Here is a 21,589-nt window from a genome sequence, read left to right on the forward strand (position 1 = left end):
AATTTTTTTCAGAACCCCCCAAAACCTAGTCAATTCATGCACTGACAACTCAGAGCCCAAGATTTCTAAATGCTTTGCTTCTTCAAGCAGTTTTTGATTGTCTCTTATGTGCCGCAAAATATGATATATGCATAATATTTTTAATAACCATGAACATTACTCATCGCCTGCCAGACAGAAGGGTCCTATAGCATGACGTTTTGGTTTGTGACACTATTCAATAGAGTTTTGAAAGCTCTTTCATACAATATTACAATCATTTTTCTGTGTATGCGATTTTTTCGAGCCCAGAATCCTTACAGGGCATTTCTGCCCGGTAGGTGAAGTAGAACAGTAATTGCCAACATCATGACATCTTGGAGACGAAATGATGACACTCGTCCGTCTGCTCGGCTTGTGTACATTGCAGAAATCAGTGCGCGCAACTTACGTTTAAGTGCGCAGCAGGTGCTTATTCGATACGATCTGCGTGCTTTATTGAACAGTTGAACTCAGGGAAGTGCCGAATAAGCACGGACTGCGCACTTATCAAGTGCTCGACACGCACGTTCTACGTGCGCCGTCCGTCGAGCAAGTGACGGTGGGAAAATTTTACAAGACGCACGGAGTCAGTGCGTTGTATGCACGTTTGCTGTAGAGGGCACGTACGTTGCCGGTATACTTAGGGTGAATCCGTAGCCCAAACGCAGCGAAAGTTCCTCGTGTCCTAAAAGTGCTACGGCGTGTCTGCATGCTCCAAAATCCGTACTGAGGCGGTACTTACTACGTCAGGATCCCCAAATTTTGCCCACGTTTTTGCAAGTAGACAGCACGCACTTGCAAGTACGGCGAGTTGTGACCACGGCTATACACACCCATTGACAGTCAGACCGCAGCACGTATGCTAATCAGCCGATACGGCAAGATTCATTCAGAATCTCGTTGACGATCTTTGCGTTCCAGAGGTGTCTCGTATGTGCGAGATTTTGCGAGAGTTTGCCAGGGCTATGGTTTTCACATTGCTGCAACTTGTACATACATCCATGATGGCTACAAGCCACGGTAAGTTGTTTCCCAGACTTTGATCTTTGTTTTGATACCAAATTTATGTGTAATATCGGTTCTTATCATGACGTTGTCATCAGTTGAATTTACGTAAATTTTACCTGCTTTTCAAGGAAGATTTTGTCATCTAAAGTTCGTTTTTGGTTCCTGACCCGATTAAGAAAATGTTGTGTCTGATTTTGGCTTTTTCGTAGAGAAGCTCAGATGCTCATTATATATTCGAGTCAAGGAGACGCAAGCATGATTTATACTAATTTTTCCGTTATGAAATGTCTGTAAAATCACTCCTAAGCCGGAAGCATGCTATACACAAAGTGTGCAGTGGCGCGAAAGAGTGTAATTTCGGCGACTGGCGTGCGCTGTACCGAGCTTTTAGTCTGTCGTACACGCGTACCACGTATGGAAAATCGTGTATTGTTAGGGCTGTTGAGTCTGTGAACTGTCTGTGCTGTGGAGAATACTGCGCTCGTCAGCGCAGCGTATAGTACATGCATACGTAGCCGTAATGTATCTTTTTGACAATGCTACTACAATGTGTACTAATGATTGTGGTGATAGAGCCTACTAGTTATTTGAACAACGTTTTTCTAGCAAAACGGCGATCAGACGGTGTACTTGGCGCAGCATTTTGATCTATTTAAGGCAGGCGCAGGCCAGGTACAATTTTTGAATATCTGCAGTCAAAGTTAAAGCTAACTACAGTAGTACATTTTTATTTTCTTTACAGCTGTAATGGCAATTATGTCAAAATTTAAACCCATGCACATCAGTGGTAGTGCAGTGATGTCATGACAATATCAAATGCATATGGTCCTTGAAAATTAAACCGTTCATCCAATACTGTGGATGGAAATATCTGTGCGTTTTTGTATGCTACATAGGAATGTGTATATATTTGTATCTGCATTTTAATTTTTGCTATGTTTGTTCAATAGATCCCATGTGCTACATGTATTTGTTATTCCAAAATCAACATACACAATGTATACGTGTCGCTGATTTTTTTTTTTCTCTGTTTCTTCTCTTTTCAGGCATGCTTACAACATACCATCTGTCTCTGGATATGAGAGCATTCTTGAACAAAGAGGAGACTACCTGGTTAGGCACCACAGAGTCAATAATCGTTTGTCACATTGTGCTTTCCTAGCCCAAAAGTTTGCAGCTTTAGCAGCACTTTGTTTCATTAATTTGTTTGTGGATTTTATACTTGTGGATAATTTGTTATTTGACGTGTTCGAACAGATAATGTTTCAAGAAACTGTTATGAGATAGACTACCACAGAAGACCATCATCTACTTTGATATTACATTATTATGTATTTTTCTGTTTGTGCAGATCTTGTGCTTCTTCAACATTGTGCCATTTATTCAAGCATTTTTTGTGTAACAATTTTAACAACACAATGTGTGGATGAACTGTAATAAATGTATAAACCATGGATCACTGATTTTCATTCGTTTATCTCTAGGTGTTTATTCAATATCAGGAGCGGAGAATGAACGAGCAGCTGTTGTGCACATGTGATATGATTTTTTTTTTTTGATCTGATATGATTTTAAGAAATTGAGGTGTATATTTGTGTATCAGTGTGTTTATTTAGACGTTTGTATGTAGGCCTATGTATTCATGTATGTATGTATGTATGTATGATATTTATCTGTGCAAAGTGAACACAGTGCAATGGTCTGGCTGGACAAAGATGTGCATGCATGGTGAATTGATGTGGTGTGTTTTTCTGGCCTTGTGGGGGCAATAGGGGGAATCCATCCCCGCTCTGTTGTATGTGGTATACTGACTGGTACAAGATGCAAGAATGGCTCCTGAAAAGTTTAATTACTGGTAACTCTAACTCATCGAGAGTAAAACAATCCGGCATTTTATCTTGGCCTATACAATTTTATCACATTCATCAAGATGTTCACAGGAAATGGGGTTTGTAACATCTAATGCTCCCCAACACACACACACACACACACACACACACACCGATGTGTTGGCTCAGTGAGTAGAGCGGCTGCCCTCACAATCCGGAGATGGGAGTTGCTGCTACCTTGTTTGCCGTTCAACAGTTGAAAAGGTTAGAGCAACGTCGATCTGGCGCTGCTCAGTGGCTGCCGGGCCCACGATCAATTGGGCAAAATGAATTTCCATTCTTGGACAATAAAATTTGGAGTTTATATCCAAAACAATTATTATTATTATTATTATTACAGGTCAAAATGAAAGAAAAAACAAATAGCAAAGAATGAAAAATCTTTTGATTTATTGATTACTCGTCAATAAACAATGTATATGTATATATATATATATAAATATGTATACTGGTATATCTATTTATAGATGTAGATATATGTATCTATATATGTAAAAGTCAAAGTAAGGGTTCAGGAAAATTTGGTCTGACGTTTCGGTCAAAGAACTTGTAGTCAAAATCATATCATAGACGCACAATATATACATTGTATGTACATGTATATAATATCTATATAAAAGGCCATGGCTGACATACATAAACAAACACAGCTGCCGGAGAGCATTCGTGATGAAGGGCGAAGATTGAAAGTGCAAAAGTTTGCAACACAGCTTCTTCCTTGGTGTAATTTTGGTTTATTTTATGTATACAAAATCACACAGATCCAAAAACTTCATACATAATTGATAAGGACACTAAGGGGAAAAAAAGAATATTGAATGTGTCCATGTAATTTGGATTTGCAGAAGTTTGTTTGATAGTGATTATATGTTAATGGATATTGTAAGCAATGTAGTACAGTAATAGCATGTTTGCCGTTTTTGAATTTCACACTGTTACATGTTAGACTATAGCAGGGCCTATGTGCTACAACTTGTAGTACCTCGTGTTTTTACGATCAGTAAGCCGACACGCCCTAACAAAAAAGTCCTGTGGTACTCCCTGTGGTACTTGTCGGTACCACACAATGTACCACACACTTGTAATGTTACCACAGGAACTGTGTGGTACTGTACCACAGGCTTGTAGGGTACTCCCTGTAGTACTTGTCAATACCACACAATGTACCACATAAATAAATGTTACCACAGGAACTGTGTGGTATTGTTTTACAGGCTCATGTGGTACTCCCTGTGGTACTGGTTGGTACCACACAATGTACCACACAAATATATGTTAACACAGGAACTGTGTGGTACTGTGTCACAGGCTCGTGTGGTACTCTGGGATGTACCACAGGGCAGTACCACAGGACATTACCACAGGAAAGTACCACAGGACAGTACCACAAGACAGTATACACACGAATTGTCCTGTGGTATTTTGGGACGTATACCACACGACAGTACCACAGGATTTCATGAAACCGATTTATGCTTTCATATCTAAACCGCCTCCAACAAAATTGTACACTATTCAGCTATCACTCATATCAATGACAGTGTTATCTGATATATAGTTTTTTAATTATTAAGAATCAAAAGTGGGAAATGTTATTTTGAAACACCTAGTATATACTAGCAAGAATGTGGGAATCCACGGCTCTGAGAGCCTTTATTTTTTTTTTCATATTTGATTTTCAACATTTTTATTGATGAAATAAAATAAATGTTTTCTCATTCCTTCGTTAAAATGTGCTCTCTTCTACCCATGACCAACCTTCCCAGAAATTTAATATTAATACGAATGAATTTTCACAGTGAAAATTCATTCGCACTGTCATCCCTGATGAAGAGGAAGGATCCTCGAAAATTCGGTTTATTCATTAAAATCTAGATTGGCTTTTAATGCATTCCCCTGTTGTGACATTATTATTTCCATATATATATATATATATATATATATATATAGGCATATATACCCATATATACCCATTATATGGGTGAGAATTTTGAACGAAGTGCTATTGCCAATTTTCACACCTTATGGCGCTCGTTAGTACACAAGCAGGATGATCTACGAAACCAGTTTCTTTCATGTCATTTGAAAGTCGGGCAAATTTCCTTTCATTTTTGGACGAACCTCCGAGAAAAAAGGAACGTCGGTGATGATTAAATAATTATCGAGTGGGGCACCATCTTGCTTTGATGGCGCAGGTGCATCTTATCTTTGACTTTCTAGCCGAGGAGCTGCGTGCCGTGTTTGGAGCGAACTGGGGCTTGTCTGCAGTTCCTTGGACCATACGGATTCACCGAAAACCGAGCAAATAGTGAATATTTTCTCAGAAAGTCCACCTTCTACTCTCTCTCTGAAGAATACATAATTATGTTTAAAAGGTGTCAAATTTCTAATAAATTTTGAATTGAAAATACCTTTTCACAATTTCGAAAGAGTTCGGAAGGCTATCTATCGTTTAATTATCCGTCCTGGAACATGACCTCAGTTGTAGAACGAACGTCCGTGACAATTTTAGTAAACGTCTGTGACGAGGTCCCAATATCCCAAGAGGGATAATTTGTCTCAAAAAGCGTCTGTTGCGACACGGATTGTCGCCCCTACACGGATTGTCGCCTCCTGCTCGGGGCGACAATCCGTGACGGGCGTTGGCGGCACGGATTGTCGCCCGCCCTCGAAGCACATTTTGCTGGGTAATATCGTTCTGGACATAGTCATTGAATATACTAACACATAACTTACATGGCTACATCCATGCAAACATGCCATGTAAAAAGTCATGGTGAGGTTTCAAGGAAGTGTGTATGTGCGCGTGCACATGATAATTTAGTGTCCGTTTGTGTGTGTGTGTGTGTGTGTGTGTGTGATGGAGCGCTGCGCGTGTTGTGGGAATTGTGTCGCTTGAATGTTTTGTTCCTATTATCTCCTGCGTGCTAATGCAACAGTCACACAGTGCTTTACGATGGGTTACGTACGCCGCGGATAGATGCGGATGAGTGGACGCAGGGGGACGCAGCGTAGACGCAGGCATCCGCAGGGACGTATGCAGACGTAACTGTCCGTAACTCGTCTGTAAAGAAACGTAAAATGGAAGCGGCAAACCTGCGAAATTTTGAAATGTTCAAATTTCGCAGAGGGACTCCACGGACGCAGACTTACGTAAGGTACTACAACCGTAACCAAACGTAACTACCCGTAACTGAACGTAACTCTCCATAGCTTGAACGCAGACCATCCGCAAAACATTTTACCTCCCTTCCGTTTGCGTTCGTGTACGTCCACCGTAAGTTTTCGAAATCAACCGCAAGTTTACCTATCACAACACTTTCATCCGCTTACGGATATTTGCGGAGAGTTACGGATGCTGTACACGATTACGTCCTTCGACGTTTTCTGTTTTCCACTCGCATGGGGGCACAGAGACGCGTGGGAAGCCACACAACTCGTGTTGCCAAGCTGCAGCGCATTTACCTGAAGGAATGCTACAACACACTCGGAGCGGTGGAGAGGCAGAACCGCAAAGTCAAGTTACTAAATTTCTCCCACATATGGTCATTTTAGGTGGCACCCATATACGCATGACATCGCTTGACCATTGGTGCTGAACATTTTTTCCTTGTACTACTTGAATGTATATTTTTCGAAACTCGGAAAGCAATTTTTGGGTTGGGGATGAGGTGACAGCATTTTTTTTTCACTTTTCTGGCCGGGAAGGTGTTTGACAGCGATAAACGATATAAAATGAGAACGAATTTAGTATTTCCCTATAGTCTTACTCACTTTACGCTCCATGGATATTACATTCTTTTTAATATTGTATTTGGGTGTGGGAGGGGTGTCCGAATGTCCTAATGATTTTTTTTTTCTGGAAATGTAATAGGCTTTGCTTTGTTATAACAATCTCCTTAACATAACCCAGAAAGTCATGTATATCTCTGCACAATGACAGCGTAACCACAGTTTGTCTATTCCATGACTGTAAGTAATATTTTCTTACTCTGTTTAACTTATCGATCTAAATAGTATTCTATTTGTGGTATAATTATGTTATGTAGTCTTTACATTTATGATGTTTATCCATATTTGAGCTGCACAAATGAAATTCAAACTTCAAGTTCAAAATTTCATATATCTTTCATTACTGTAAAGCAAATTAAAGAAATGCGAAAACTTTTCACAACTTGTACGTAAATTCAATTTCAGTTTTCCCCAGTGTACAATGTAAGACAGTCCAATATGTGATAAATTTGCTGTCATAATACATTGACTTGGCAGGGGTCGTCATATTGTACATAATTATTCATAACAGTCTGTAACTATCCGAAAATATCCGTAACTCTCCGTAAATAGTCGCAACTCTCCGTATCGCCCACATATTTTTTTCCCGTATGTTTTGTAAAAATGCTCTGGTGACAGCAAGAGATCCCCGGGTGTCTTCAGAAAGGAAAAAATGACTTATTTGGACGTAACGCCGAACGCAGAGCATTATGTGACTGGGGCCTTACGTAAATACACGAAAACGCTCACACACAACACACATACGTAGGGCCTACGTAGCCCACGAACACCAAACCCCTCAGATACTCATGCAGGCACAAAACTGCGCCCACAAACACGCACCATCACATACCCTTTGATATACACATACGCCGCTATATACCACATACACACGTAAGCATACAGGCACACGTATACACACACAGGGACAAACAAACCACTGCCACTATACAACCACCACACATGCACAGTTTCTACATATTGTATTACAATGTATTATACTCCAAACACACACACACACACACGCACACATGCACACACAACAATACGGAAACCCATACTCAAGTCACTTATTGTACGCACCTACAAATCATACTCATCACATATCATGCAGCTCACAACAAATACACACACACACACACAGACATACGCATAACTTACCAGTCATACCCATCCCACCAAAGCTTAACACCGGAGGAACCACCCCGAGCCCGGGGCGACAATCCTTGACGGGGCGACAATCCGTGTCGCAACAAATTTTTTTGCCATCACGGATTGTCGCCTTCGAGGTCAAAAACTGGGAACTGCACAAGCGTCACGGATTGTCGCCAGACGACAATCCGTGACGGGGGCGACAATCCGTGCCGCCAACTCCGTCACGGATTGTCGCCCCGAGCCGGGGGCGACAATCCGTGTAGGGGCGACAATCAGTGTCGCAACAAGCATCCTTTATTTTTTCAAACTTTCAGCTCATATAGCGAAAAGTAAAGTTTTACAAAGTAAACTATGAGCTTAGAGCAGCAGTTTCGGAATTTCTAAGACCGTATGTGATCATGATGAACAAACAGCTGAAAATTCATTTGCTGTTTTATTATTCCTTCAAAGTTTATAAATACAGCTAAATACTGAACACCTAGTTTGCGTAATCTGTAATTTCTACGCATTTAGATTTCTTTCTGATGAGATTTTGGAGACAATCTGCACTGTTGTAGGTTCTGAAAGTTTCGCTCACGGACGTTCGGTCCGAGAAAAGGAATATCTGATAACTACAATTACATCATTGTACGAGAAGTTAATGTTACTTGAAAATATTATTCAATTACTGAGTCTCTCATACCCAAAAGTGAATAACGTTCAGCATTTAATCTACGCGTAATAACAAAAGCAAAACGTTTTGCTCACGGATGTTTGTTAGTTGAAGAAGTCCATAGAAATCATTACATAGTAGGAGATAGAGGAACAATGCCACTCGTTAGTGACAGATGTTCCCCATGATATCTTTTGTGTAAGGTAGCTGCCATCTCAAACAGAACACATCCATTTTTGGTCTCCATCACGGACGTTCGTTGTAATTATCATATATTCTATGCCTTTATACACTCTTATTTTTACCTTACCAACGATTTTTCTCTCATTCCCTATGTAGCCTGAACATGCCGCAACCAAAAAGAAAAAAATGATAAATCCAAAAAGTGCAACGCAGTCACATTCGGAATATATTGAAGGGAAAAGGATGAAATGACGGAAGAAGCCTGTAATGGACATGTGGCAAGAAGAAGCGTAAAAGTTTAAGAACGTGGAGGCAGTTGAGCGAATATGAGAAGAACGGAGAAGGAATCGAGTTCCAATACGTATAGAAAAGAACTGCCAGTGCACTCCCGTTATGCCGAATTGTTCTGGAGGGCTGTTTTTGTTTGTTTCTTTTTATTCATCAAAATTTCGTCATAAGAGAACAAAAATAATGCAGTGCTCAATTATTGTATGCTGAACACACGCTAACCCTGAATTTATCATTACATGGTGTTTTTTATACTCATCAGTGAAAGGTAATGTTAATTTGCAATTCTATTTCATACATCTTTTTTTTAAATTCTACATTTGAGAGACAGAGAGATCGTCAAGTTGTTAGTGTTTTTGTGCTTACTTTGAAAACACGTTAAACAAGTGATGATTTAGTAATAGGTTTAAGGTCGCAATTTGAAACGTTCGCTATTCCAAATATTCGTTACTCCGAATGTCCGTTATTTCCTGGATTCATTATTCCAAAAGTTCGTTATTCCGAGAATGAAAAAGAAGAAGGTTCGAAATAAACTCAGGAGGTTCCTTGTCCCAACGTTCTTATTCCGAAAGTTTGTTAATCCGAAAACTAAATATTAAGGTTCAGTATTCTGAAGGTCCGTTCTTCTAAAAGAGTTGTAAATTTGTTTCTCCACATTTGGATTAACGGACCTTATTTCAAGTCCCAATTACCAAACCTTTCGACTAACCTGCGGAGATTCCTATTATTTGCCGAGTAACAAATATTCATAATTATGACAAACCGTATGAATAACGAGTCTTCGAAATAACGCGCTAAAAATGTTCTTTATAAGGAGCCATATTGTGTAATTTCAAAGTCAGGAACATCGATCTAAGTTTAATGGACTTGGTGTGCTTTGTTATGACGAAACTTCGGAGTAACAAACCTTTTATCATTTCTAATATAATAACACAAACTCTCCTCGGTGACAGTGTGTAAGGAGCAAACGCAAAGGGATTTCAACTTGAACACACTGAAACGTGAAGCGTTTGCCATCCGCAGCTACAAAAACTTCGTATTTCAATATTAAATGGAGCACATTTATTTTGTTTTTCTTTGTCGGTTCTTTGTCATTTTCAGCTGTGACTTTGTTCGTTTTAAGAAAATTTTGCATGGCAGACCTGATATAACAAATTTAGGACCTGAAATTTTGATAACTATATATGATGTCAAGGACGTGCATTGTATCCCGATTACATTGGAGCGTTAAATTTTTGAAATCAGTCAACTCTCAATGCGATCTTGGGTTAATAACCGACCTTCAGTTAAGACTTCTAGACTCATAATAGATAATGTCAAAAACACCATCCAATTTTGTGTGTGTGTTGGTATAATGAAAGTAACGTGTGTGGAAAATAGCTTTTCGAATTTCCAGAGGTTACCGATAGCCTGCTTACAACTGACAAGACATGGCATTTCATTTGATTCTTTTAACCTGAAGTGTAAATTTACAAAATGGTAGTCGCTTTAATCAACGAGTTACTGTAACTGATTTGCTTGATGGAACATAGTAGTCACAAGGCGAAATTTTTTGTCAGAAGGACTCCGTCACTGAGCTTACTCGTACGTTCGTACGTAAATCTATACGAGAGATGGAAAAACTGTTTTCTTTGATTCCTCAGCATGAAAAGAAAAACAAGCTTTTACAATTGAGAATTGGCGATAGTATTATTTAGGATTTTGCAGAGGTGTTTGTTCTCGACATGAAATCGCTGTTTGTTGTCAATAGAATGCGTTTCCAACTCCACAGAACTGCATTGTTCAATATATTGTTTGTTCCGCACGTCCGTGAGCTTTATGCGAACCTCCGTGATGAAAAATATGCTATGTTTGTTTGGTTATAGAGACTGCCTAGATCAGATACATCATATTTGGGAGTAAGGATTAAAGTGTGGGATAGTGAAATAAGAAGTCGAAATATTGACTTTCAGTAAAATACGCCTAATTTGGAGAAGCGTTTAGCGAAAGAGTAATTTTTCAACAGAATTAACAAATTTTGTTTAATATTCAGTCGTCTACCATTGACGGACAGGTTAAGAGCTCAGTATTCTGCCAACACATACACATATCCCTTATATCATTACCATTCGGAACTGAATCAATCATTCCAAGCTATGTTAAATGGTATTAAAATGTATGTGCAGGAGTATTCCTTCTGAACAGGCTTTACTTCCGCGGTGAATAAAAACTTGCTTCTCTGGGAAGGTCCTGGTATATTTGATATATAGTTATTTGATTTATACTTCTTCAGGTAAGATACACGATTTTGAGTAATTCCTTCTTTTTGAATTTGGTTCTGTTTTGGCTCAATTGTACTTCGTTCAAAATTCTGACCCATATATATATATATATATATATATATATAACATGAGATTCCTCCTTGTGCACAGTAGTCGGCAATGTTTGCTACCAACATCCTTAAATTCAGTGAAAATGTTACAGCTGTTATTCCTCTCTGGCACCATCAAAATATCAGCTTTTTGTGCGGAGAGACTTCAGATTTTCGTCTCTATAAAAGTGTCAAAACCTAGGTCTACCTCTACTCTGCTGACAAACGAACGCATATTGTAATTGTAGTTGCTGTTAAACCAGCTCTTTACCGGATATCTTGGAGATGGTACGGTATAGGTGTGCCAGCAATGGACCCTGTAAGACAACAAATGCGGTAGAATAATTGCAAGTTTATACTGTTTTCTGTACATGCAGAGGTTTTTCCACAATAACAATCCACTCAAATTGGTTATTTGGTATATATGGGTGGCCTTGATGGCATTGTTGAAGACACGAGTTGGATATATTTTTAATACTTATGTTTCTTTAATTTAGGCAATATCCTGTAATATATGTATATGTTTATACATATATATATATAACGAGTGGATGTAAAAATCACTGGTAACGCGCCGTCATCAAAAAACGGATAAACAAACAACAACATAAGGTAACAGTTGATAGTCCAGTACTTACGAAAATAATAATCACGCAGAATTCTTTTGAAATTATGCTTATATTGATATTTACTATAGTGGTCATGGATGCAGCCATTTCTTATGACGTAATCAGAATATGCGACAAATTTCATTAGAATACGAAGCGAAATTCACAAGCTCACCAGACAACTTGCAACACCAAATACCTGCATATTTACTGTATTGACGGTCGAAATGGAATAACTTCAAATCTTTGGAGCCAGAGTATGGCGACCACAAAGCAGTATTTTATAACTTTTTGGCATAATGAAATTTCAGTCGTATCTTTTTGTTCGTATATCATAAGCTCAATATAATGTTTTTTCAGTAGATGTAAAATTCCATACAAGTCATATCGGAATATCTCAGTATATTACACTGTTGTGGCAGTCATTTTGGATGCCGTTAATATTTGGCTGATATCACAAATTCGATCAACTGAAATTAATCTAAAAATACGAATTATTGCTTTTTCACCCTGGGTATAATAACTAGAGCACAATATTTCACCATAGATAAGAAAATATATAAAAAATGTCCTTTTATATTATAGGACAAATGTCAAAATCTCAAAACTTTTAAAACTTTCAGCACCCTCAAAATGGGAAAGACCATCAGTTTATTTTCAATTTTTCACCATTAAGAAAGAATTATTAATATTGGAATTTCAATTTTTGACAGTCACTTTGGGCGGTCATCTCGAACAAAAAAAGTTGCATCAATCAGATTAGGAGTCAGCATCCTCGAAATAGGGTAAAACCACCAATTGTTTTCAATTTTACACCATTTAGAAGGAAAGAGGGGCCAACCTGGGTATTTATGTTTTTGCCAACAATTTTGGAGACCATCTTGAATACCTCAAAACCCCATAAGCTGCAAAAGTTGTGTTCTGCAGAGTTGGGTTCAGCATCCTCGAAATAGGGTAAAATCATCAAGTTTTACCCTGTACAGGAAACTAAAGGGGAATTTCCATCTTTAATTGTACACCATTGAGAAGGTAATAGGGTCCTACATGGCCATTTTTAGGGGCCATCTTTAATATCTCAATATCTTAAAGGATGCAAGGGTTGTATCCTGCATATTCGAATTCACCAACCTCGAATAGGGTAAAACCATCAAGTGTTCTCAGTTTTTACCCTTTCGAAGGAAACTAAAAGGCCAATTTCCGTTTTTTGGCGGCCATCTTGATTATTTTAAAACCTTTAATAAGGATGCAAGACTTGCATCATTCACATTCGGATTCAGCACCCTCGAAATAGGGTAAAACCATGAATTGTTTTCAATTTTCACCCATTAAGAAGGAAATACGTGGAAATTTCCCTTTTATTTGGCGACCATTGTGGCGGCCATCTTGAATTCTCAAAATCCGTAAGGATGTAAGATTTGCATCAGCAGATTCAGATTCGGCACCCTCGAAATAGAGTAAACCATCAATCGTGTTCAATTTTCATCATTTAGAAGGAAATATGTCAGAACCCTCAAGGATGCAAGAGTTCCATTATCCACATCGGGATTCAGCACTACTGAAATAGGATAAAACCATTAAAAAATATTGGAGGTTCAGCCTCTGGCACCCAGACTACCCTGGATTTATGCTCATGCAAGTGTTTGACACTATCATGTAGTAATGCATATATTTGAAACATACGCCATACTGATACAAATATATTATGCTGCGAACAAGTCATAGCTTACTGTATCTACATGGATGCGTGTTCTACAAAATAGATTCATATATCCTGTTTTCGAAACATCTCTATTACATATGCTAAATACCTTCTTGGTACCTTCTTGTGGACCCCCCCCCATCCATAAATCAATGCATAAATTTCAAAACGAATCACAGGATTTGTTTGCTTGAAGGTCAAATTCGTCATTATGTCTTATAGTATAGGTGCCAATCAATAAACTTTCTTGACCCCAATGACACGGACCGAAAAAATTTTAGCAGTAGTGCTAAAAAAAAAAATAGATGAAAACATGAATAAGTAATTGTAAGAAACATTACAATAATAATATAACCTATTATAAAAACGTGAAACTGACAGGTACGACAGAGTGCTTTAATTAGTACGCACCACCTTGGCCTACTGTGAGAAGGAAGTAAAAAAAAAATGTACAAAATGTATGAATTCGATACATTTACGTGATGCTTTTGGAAGTTGATAACTTATGATTAAACATGAAGTGCCTAAGTTCAAACGCAAATTTTTTTTTCTTTTTCAGAATTTAATGGTCAAAAACAAAGCATCGGTTTTTTGATTCGGAGACGAGGTCATAAACTGAGCGGGGTTTTTTTTTGGGGGGGGTTGTTGTTTTTGTTTCTTTTTTGTTTTTTGTTTTCTGGTGTAGAAGGAGTTTATCTAATAATGTCTGATGAGTATCATCCCAAACTGAAATTCTATGGTTCAAATTTGGCAATATTTAACTTGAAATAGCATCATCCATGCAGATTAAAAAACAGTATATTAATCTATTTCTTTCGCGTGTATTGCGCAAAATAATATATGACACTTGTATGACAGTTTATTGTCAACACAAACACTAAAAAGTGATAGACGAAGCTACTTCGAGCGGTACTTCGAGATGACACAATGTTGAAAGAAAGGCTATCTATGGCATTGCCAAAAAGCATACATTGTCTTTGTAATATTTTTGATAAATTCTTTGCATAAATCCATTGTACACTTTATTATTCACCGCAGATACATTCATCTTCAAGTATCATTGGGTACTGAAAATGGCATTAATTAGGAAACTTACTTTATGGAAAATGAATTTCGAAAATGGTAGAGTTCTGGGCAAGATGGGATAAATGGTTTGAAGTAGATCAAAATGCTTACGGATGGACTCATCGAAATCAAAAACGCCTCCCAGAATTGTGACAAGACACACGCACACACACACACACACACACATACACTAATTCCCAGGAACACCGCAACAATTAAAACAGACCTTAACGATAATACGATTTACCGTCAAATTAATTTCCATAATCAAGTTGTGATTTCTAGAAAAAAAACTCAATTTCTATACCGGATAACTTTTCATGTCAAGAAAAGTGCAAAATTTATGTCCTCTACAAAAGTGGGTGGTACTCACTCAAACGTAAGTGTTTTCGAACTTTTTTGTTTTATGATAGAGAATTTCAGTATCGCCTGTAGATATTAAATGGTGTAGGCAGCTTTCTTATTTTCCTACACGAAGTGGTGCAATGAGGTGCATTATCTTATACACCTTACCTTATACGTATAATTCTTTAATATCCATTGGATGCACTTAATCCAACTACAAAGAACAAAAGTATATTTATTTCGGTGTTTGGAAAACGAAGCTCTCAGACTTTGTCCAAGTACGTACTGCTTTTCAGTGCGCCGGTCTTACACTAAATGCGTCAGACTTGCTCGATCGGTCTCTGTTAATATGGTTTCCCTCCCACCCTGCAGGGGTCGAGTGTTCTACGAGCTCAGTAGACTGTATCCTTCTCACGCGTGCCAAGAATACCTGCGGAATTTCAACGTGCTAAGACGTGACTGTGGATACAGGTGAAGAAACATGATTCTGTAAATTAAGATGATGAACAAATGTTTGACGGCAATTTCTAGTTATGCGTGTAATAAACAAGATAATGCATTTAGAATTGTATCAAACTTTCCAGCTGAGACAAATCAGACCTATCTTTTTTTTTCAGACCTATCTTTTATATTGAGACCATCATGAGGTCAGTGATGTTCTTTTCCTCTAAACAATTAACAAAACATCAGTGATGTTCTATTCCTCTAAACAAGTAACGAAACATCAGTGACTACTTGCTAAGTATTAGGATTAGTCTCCATCTTGCATCACTAAGACTTTCGTGCTGTTTTGGGGTCGTCCCACGAGACCGACACCCATAAGTCATACGGCTCATGAGACCGACATTCAAGATAGGTCCATGAGTCATACAGCCCATGAGTTTTGACACTAGGCAAATAAAGCCCGTGAGTTCGACAACAAGCTAAAAAGACTCAAGAGACCAACACTACGCAAAGAAGGCTTACGAGACCGACAGTACGCAAAAGAGGGTCACGATACCGACACTGCGTAAGAGAGGCTCACGAGACTGACACTAGGCAGATAAGGCCCATGAGACCGACAGGATGAACACGACCATCTATAGGTCAACTGAAAGTGTGTACTGATCTGCAGAGAGTGTTGCATTAATGGCATAAAAGGGGAAAAACAAGAACGATGTATGGCTTCAAGTTTAGGTCTTTTATAATAATATCGTCCTAATTTAGATAGGCTTTCCCCATTTCTAGCTAGAAGATACAAGATGTAAGAATTTCCCCTTTTCCATCTCTCTACTAGATATCCTACCCGACTCCAAAGAAGTTTTAGAGAACCAATTTGTCTCTGTAATTATAATGTATGAAATTCAATTGTTGAAAACTTTTTATATCGCAGCAATTGATCCTCAATTTGTTTGCTTGTGTTGGTAATGTAATCATTCTCAAAACGGTAAATCTTTTAAAGAATAAAAGCTGTTTTCACGGATGCATTTTTCTTATCCTGAATAAAGAATACCTTTATAAACGATTACGTTATTTTGTGCAAATTCATACTAAATCCACACCTATGCTGATTACTACGCCCCCCTCCAAATCAAGTAAAGCAGGCTTCCGCTGACATTGATCATTTTGTGAAATATTTCTTTGTAACTTGATTTCACAACTGGACTTTTTTGTAGGCTAACCTTAATATGCACATATATATATATATATCATATATATACATATATATATATGTATATAATTGTATATCATATATATATATATTTCCCTGAGTAGGTGTATCTAGGAGGGGACAGGACGGCTTCAGGGGATAAATTCCTCTACGAATTGAAAAAAAAAAAAGAATAAATGGACGGCGAATGTAAAATTTTAATTTCATAAAGAAGTGTTATAAACCAGCACAACAAAATTTTTGTAATGAGGCAATATTAAGGAATTTTGATATAAATTAACAGTCACATTTTATTTGAATATCCCACAAGACTGTAGTAGTCATTACCGTGCACAGGTTTTTGTATATTTTTATTTTTTCAGGGGGGAGAGCAAGAATACCTTAAAAAATTGAGGACTTAACATGGAAACGACGGAGCCTTTGCATTTTAGAAATAGAAGTATAAAGAACTGTTGCACACTTTTAATGAATTCTATCAATTTTTTGCACAAACACTCACACACGCACACACAAATAAAGATCTTGAAATTTCCAGAGGGTGAGAGAGGGTTGCTGACGAGGCAACAACTTAATTGGCAGGATCCCCTTTCCAATCACTCATTTCTTCCCTGGACAACTACGCAGTCTTAATTGGTTCATCCTGTCGGTCTCGTGGGCTGTCTTTGCCCAGTGTCGGTCTCGTGAGCATGCTTAGCATAGTATCGATTTCATGGGCTTTATTCGCCTGGTGTCGAACTCATGAGCTGTATACCTCGCGGACCTGTTTCACTTGATGTCGAACTCGTGGGCTTTGTTCGCATAGTGTCGGTAACTTGTGGGATGTATGACTCGTGGGTCTCGGTCTCGTGACGTGCATCCGTTGTTTTGATATCCCTTTTATTTATGATTGCTAGTCCCGTTAGGTTTGCAGCTGCCAAGGCAACTCTCACCTCTCCCGTGATAATCCAGCTTCTGCGTGAACAGTTCAGATACTAGACATGGACTCGTTAGAAATTCAACTTGTCTCTTTGTGCAAGTAAAATTGTACTAGTTTACGTCATAATAACCGTATCTCTTTCCTAATCAAGCACCGGTCTCAAACAATCGTTTTATTCTCCTTCCTCCATCAGAGAAGACAACATACCGCAGCTGGATGACGTTTCGAGATTCCTCAAAGGTATGGGCACTTAACAAATCTGTCTCTAATTTGTGGCACTTGGTTGACATGTAGACACTTTTGCCCCCCCCCCCCCCCCCCGGTCGGGCAATATATATGTTACGAAAAAAAAAAAACACCAAACAATGTATCATTGCAAAACAAATAATGTGCAGCCTAATGTATAAAGAATGGAGGCACCCACTGAAAAGACAATGCTTGTTATATATTGCCCCCCCCCCATAAAGAATAACGGCCGTAATCTGGCAGAACTGAAAATCTCCTTTAACCAACGGCGTAAATCCGTACTGAGAAGTGGGGGGATGATCGGCGATAGCCACCATCACCACGATTACAAGCCCATAACCGGACCGGTGCAGGTCTGGGGGGGGGGGGGGGGGTGGGAGGGAGAGAAGCTTCCCCCCCCCCCCCCCCACACACACACACACACACATACACTTTACAGGGATCAAAATGTCCCACTCTTTTCCATGCAAAGTGGGAGGGAAGTGGCAGCAAAAATATGAAGACTTTTTGTTCTTGTTTTTTATTTGTTTATTTGTTGTTGTTTTTTTGCTTGTCAGCCGACTTTCGGCGGAAAATCAGACATTAAAAGTATGAAGACTTTTTTTTTGTTGTTTCTCTTGTCTTTTGATGTACTTTCTTCTTGACTGACGTGCGATTTAGACACCCCCCCCTTTCAAAAACGTAGCGCAGCCCTGAATAATGCCCAAATAAATTCAATAAAATGCTAAGATGGATGTCCATTTTTTAAAATGTAATAACGTAGTAGATATTTTCCTGAAGCTATTAATTGTATTCTTCAATTTTCTTGATTTAAGTCAGTAAAGCAATCATCCCTGGGGCATCGTTCCGTTTTAATGATGGGGGTAGGTGAGGGACTTGGAGTTTGAATATCTGTGCGAGGGAGCGCAGCGGCCTAGTGGGGGGGAGGGTGTGGGAGGGGGGTATCCCCCTCCCACACAAGGAAAATTTGGCATTTTCAGACCTGAAATTCAGCGATCTGGCGCACACTTTTGGTGAAATTTGGGATTTTTTTCCTATAAAAAAAGTAAGAAAAAAAATCATAGATAATTGAATGACTACATCGTGGTATTCAGCTCTTGCTCCGCCTGTGCGACATCACTGTGAAGGGCTACTAAATAGTGGGGGCCTATCACCGGCGTAGCCAGGATTTGATCTTAGGGGGAACGGTTAGATGCGAGGGAGCGATGTTTCGAGCGAGGGGGGGAGGGTGTGAACTTTTTGCATATTGATGTTGTAAATGGTGCAATTTGTTGCATTTTTTTTTTGCGTGTTTTATCGACTTGAAATAGTCCATGTTTAAGGTAGCAGTACACTTTATGTACATTCACTGTAAAAACATCGGTGTTAGATTTAAGGACCATGGGTGTTAAATCTAACACCGATCAAGCTTCAATAAAGGACCACACCCACAGGTGTAGAAAATGTATTGTGACGGTGTTAAAAAATGTTCACCTGGCACTTTGTGGTGTTAATTTGACACTGTGGCTGGTGATATTATTGACACTGCGCTAGAGTTAATTCATTAATGACACCGCATGGTGTTGATTTGATATTGGTGGTGTTAATTTCAATGGTATAACACCCGTCCAGCTTCAATAGGAGACCAGACCAACTGGTGTTACTGTGGTGTAAATTATTGTATTTACACTTTTTTTTCAAAAATCAAGTACTTTATCGGAAAATTCTTCATCGTCTTGTTCAGAATTAACAAGAAATTCAGGTCCCTAAAAAACTACAAGCATTAAAAAAAAAAAAAATTCTATATTTTGAAATGACACCCCGGAGGTGTTAATCTAACACCATGAATGAGCACCGGAAATTTAACACCAGCTCGGTGTGTCATATTTAACACCGGACTTTTTGCAGTGTTATTATTGAACAATTTTGCTTATAAAATGGTATCATTTAGAGAAACTTCTTGTATTAATTCTTACACTGAAGATCATGAACACGATCATGAATTTTGACATTGTACGGTCCAAAAACGGCCGTTTGTAGCTATATTTTTTCGCTGAGGAAATTAAGGGGGGCGCACCGGGCGCAACTGCTGGCAGTTACTGGCAGCAACATCAGGAGAATGACATAACGATTAAATGCGAGCGAGCTTGAAAATTTGGTATTGTACAGTCCCAAAACGGCCGCTTGTAGCTATATTTTTTCGCTTTGAAAATTATGGGGGCGCACCGGGGCTAACTGCTGGCAATTACCCGGCAACAACATCAGAGAGAATGGCATGGCGATTAAAATGCGAGCGAGCGAAGCGAGCGAGCTTGAAAATTTTGATATTGTACAGGTCCAAAAACGGCCGCTTGTAGCTATATTTTTTCGCTTTGAAAATTAAGGGGGGGCGCACCGGGCCCAACTGCTTGCAATTACCCGGCAGCAACATCAGGAAAATGGCATAGCGATTAAATGCGAGCGAGCGAAGCAAGCCAGCTTGAAAATGTTGATATTGTACAGTCCAAAAACGGCCGCTTGTAGCTATATTTTTTTTTCGCTTAGGAAATCAAGGGGCGTGGAGGCGCACTGGGCGCAACTGCTGGCAATTGCTGAAAGCAACGTCAGGAAAATGACATAACGATTAAATGCGAGCGAGCGAAGCGAGCAAGCTTGAAAATTTTGATATTTTACAGTCCAAAAACGGCCGTTTGTAGCTGTACTTTTTTCGCTTGGGAAATTAAGGGGGTGGGGGCGCACCGGGCGCAACTGCTGGCAATTACTGGCAGCAACAAATATCTCGTAAACACATTTATGATGTAATCTGGGGAATTTCCAATCCCAGAACTGTATACTATTTTTTTTAGGGGGGGGGGGGGGGAACCCTCCGTTAATTGAAAGTATCTTATGTCTCCTCCCACCCAAGGAACATTTGCATTTCTTTAAACAGAAGTAACAGACCTGGTGCACACTTTAGATGAAACATTTTGAAATCTGTCGATCTTAAGTGTATTAAGTAGAAATGACTGAACGGGGGAGGGTATGGGAGGGGTTAGGCCTATCCCCCCTCTTACGCGAGGGAGATTTTGTATTTTCAGAATTGAAATTCTGCCATCTTTGGGTGAAATATTGAGACAGTTTTCTATCAAAAAAAGTAAGAGCATTTCCACATCTCGGGAGTTGCGAGGAGCAAAATGATCTGTTTGTCCCTAATACTTTTATGGGGGAACCATCCCCCTCCCCCTCCATCGACGCCTCTGCATATGAGGGAGCTTTTGTAAGTGAAAGATCCGCTGCACACTCTTTGATAAATATAAGGAAATAAAACGTCAATCTCAAAAGTGTACAAAGTCTATCGAAAGGGACCCAGTAGCGGATCTTTTGCATATTCATGATTGCAATTCAGCGATCCGTTGCATAATTCTGGCGGTACTTGTCCAATTTTCCACAGAGAAAGTTCGAGATTTGTCCTCACCTCGGGAATTGCTTGGAGGACAAATAATTTGTCTGCCCCCAACATTTCCGTAGGGGCAGGGCAAATGCCCCCTTTGCCCCCCCCCCCCCCCCCCGATAGATTCGACGCCCCTGATCATCCCCTGGGTATGCCCATAGATGTATCAGAGTCATCATCGTTTCAGGAATGATGCAGGAAATGGAGGGGGTTCAATTATGGCGGTATAGTTTTTGTTATTGTTTGTTTGTTTTCGTACATAATTTGCAGATGGTCCCGAGTTGCTCGCTTCATAGCATGTTTACATGTAAGCCTATGCTATTTGACGTTGTC

At 39.1% G+C, this 21,589-nt stretch overlaps 1 pseudogene; it reads left to right on the forward strand.

The window, feature by feature from the left end:
• The window catches only part of LOC139734517 (tryptophan 5-hydroxylase 1-like), a 152,616-nt pseudogene that overhangs the window by 91,339 nt on the left and 39,688 nt on the right, over nucleotides 1–21,589 (forward strand).

The sequence above is a fragment of the Diadema antillarum genome, unplaced genomic scaffold (genome assembly GCF_040938485.1).
Source record: "Diadema antillarum isolate AM-2024a unplaced genomic scaffold, OU_Dant_1.0 seq00000531_RagTag, whole genome shotgun sequence".
Taxonomy (NCBI): Eukaryota; Metazoa; Echinodermata; class Echinoidea; order Diadematoida; family Diadematidae; genus Diadema; species Diadema antillarum.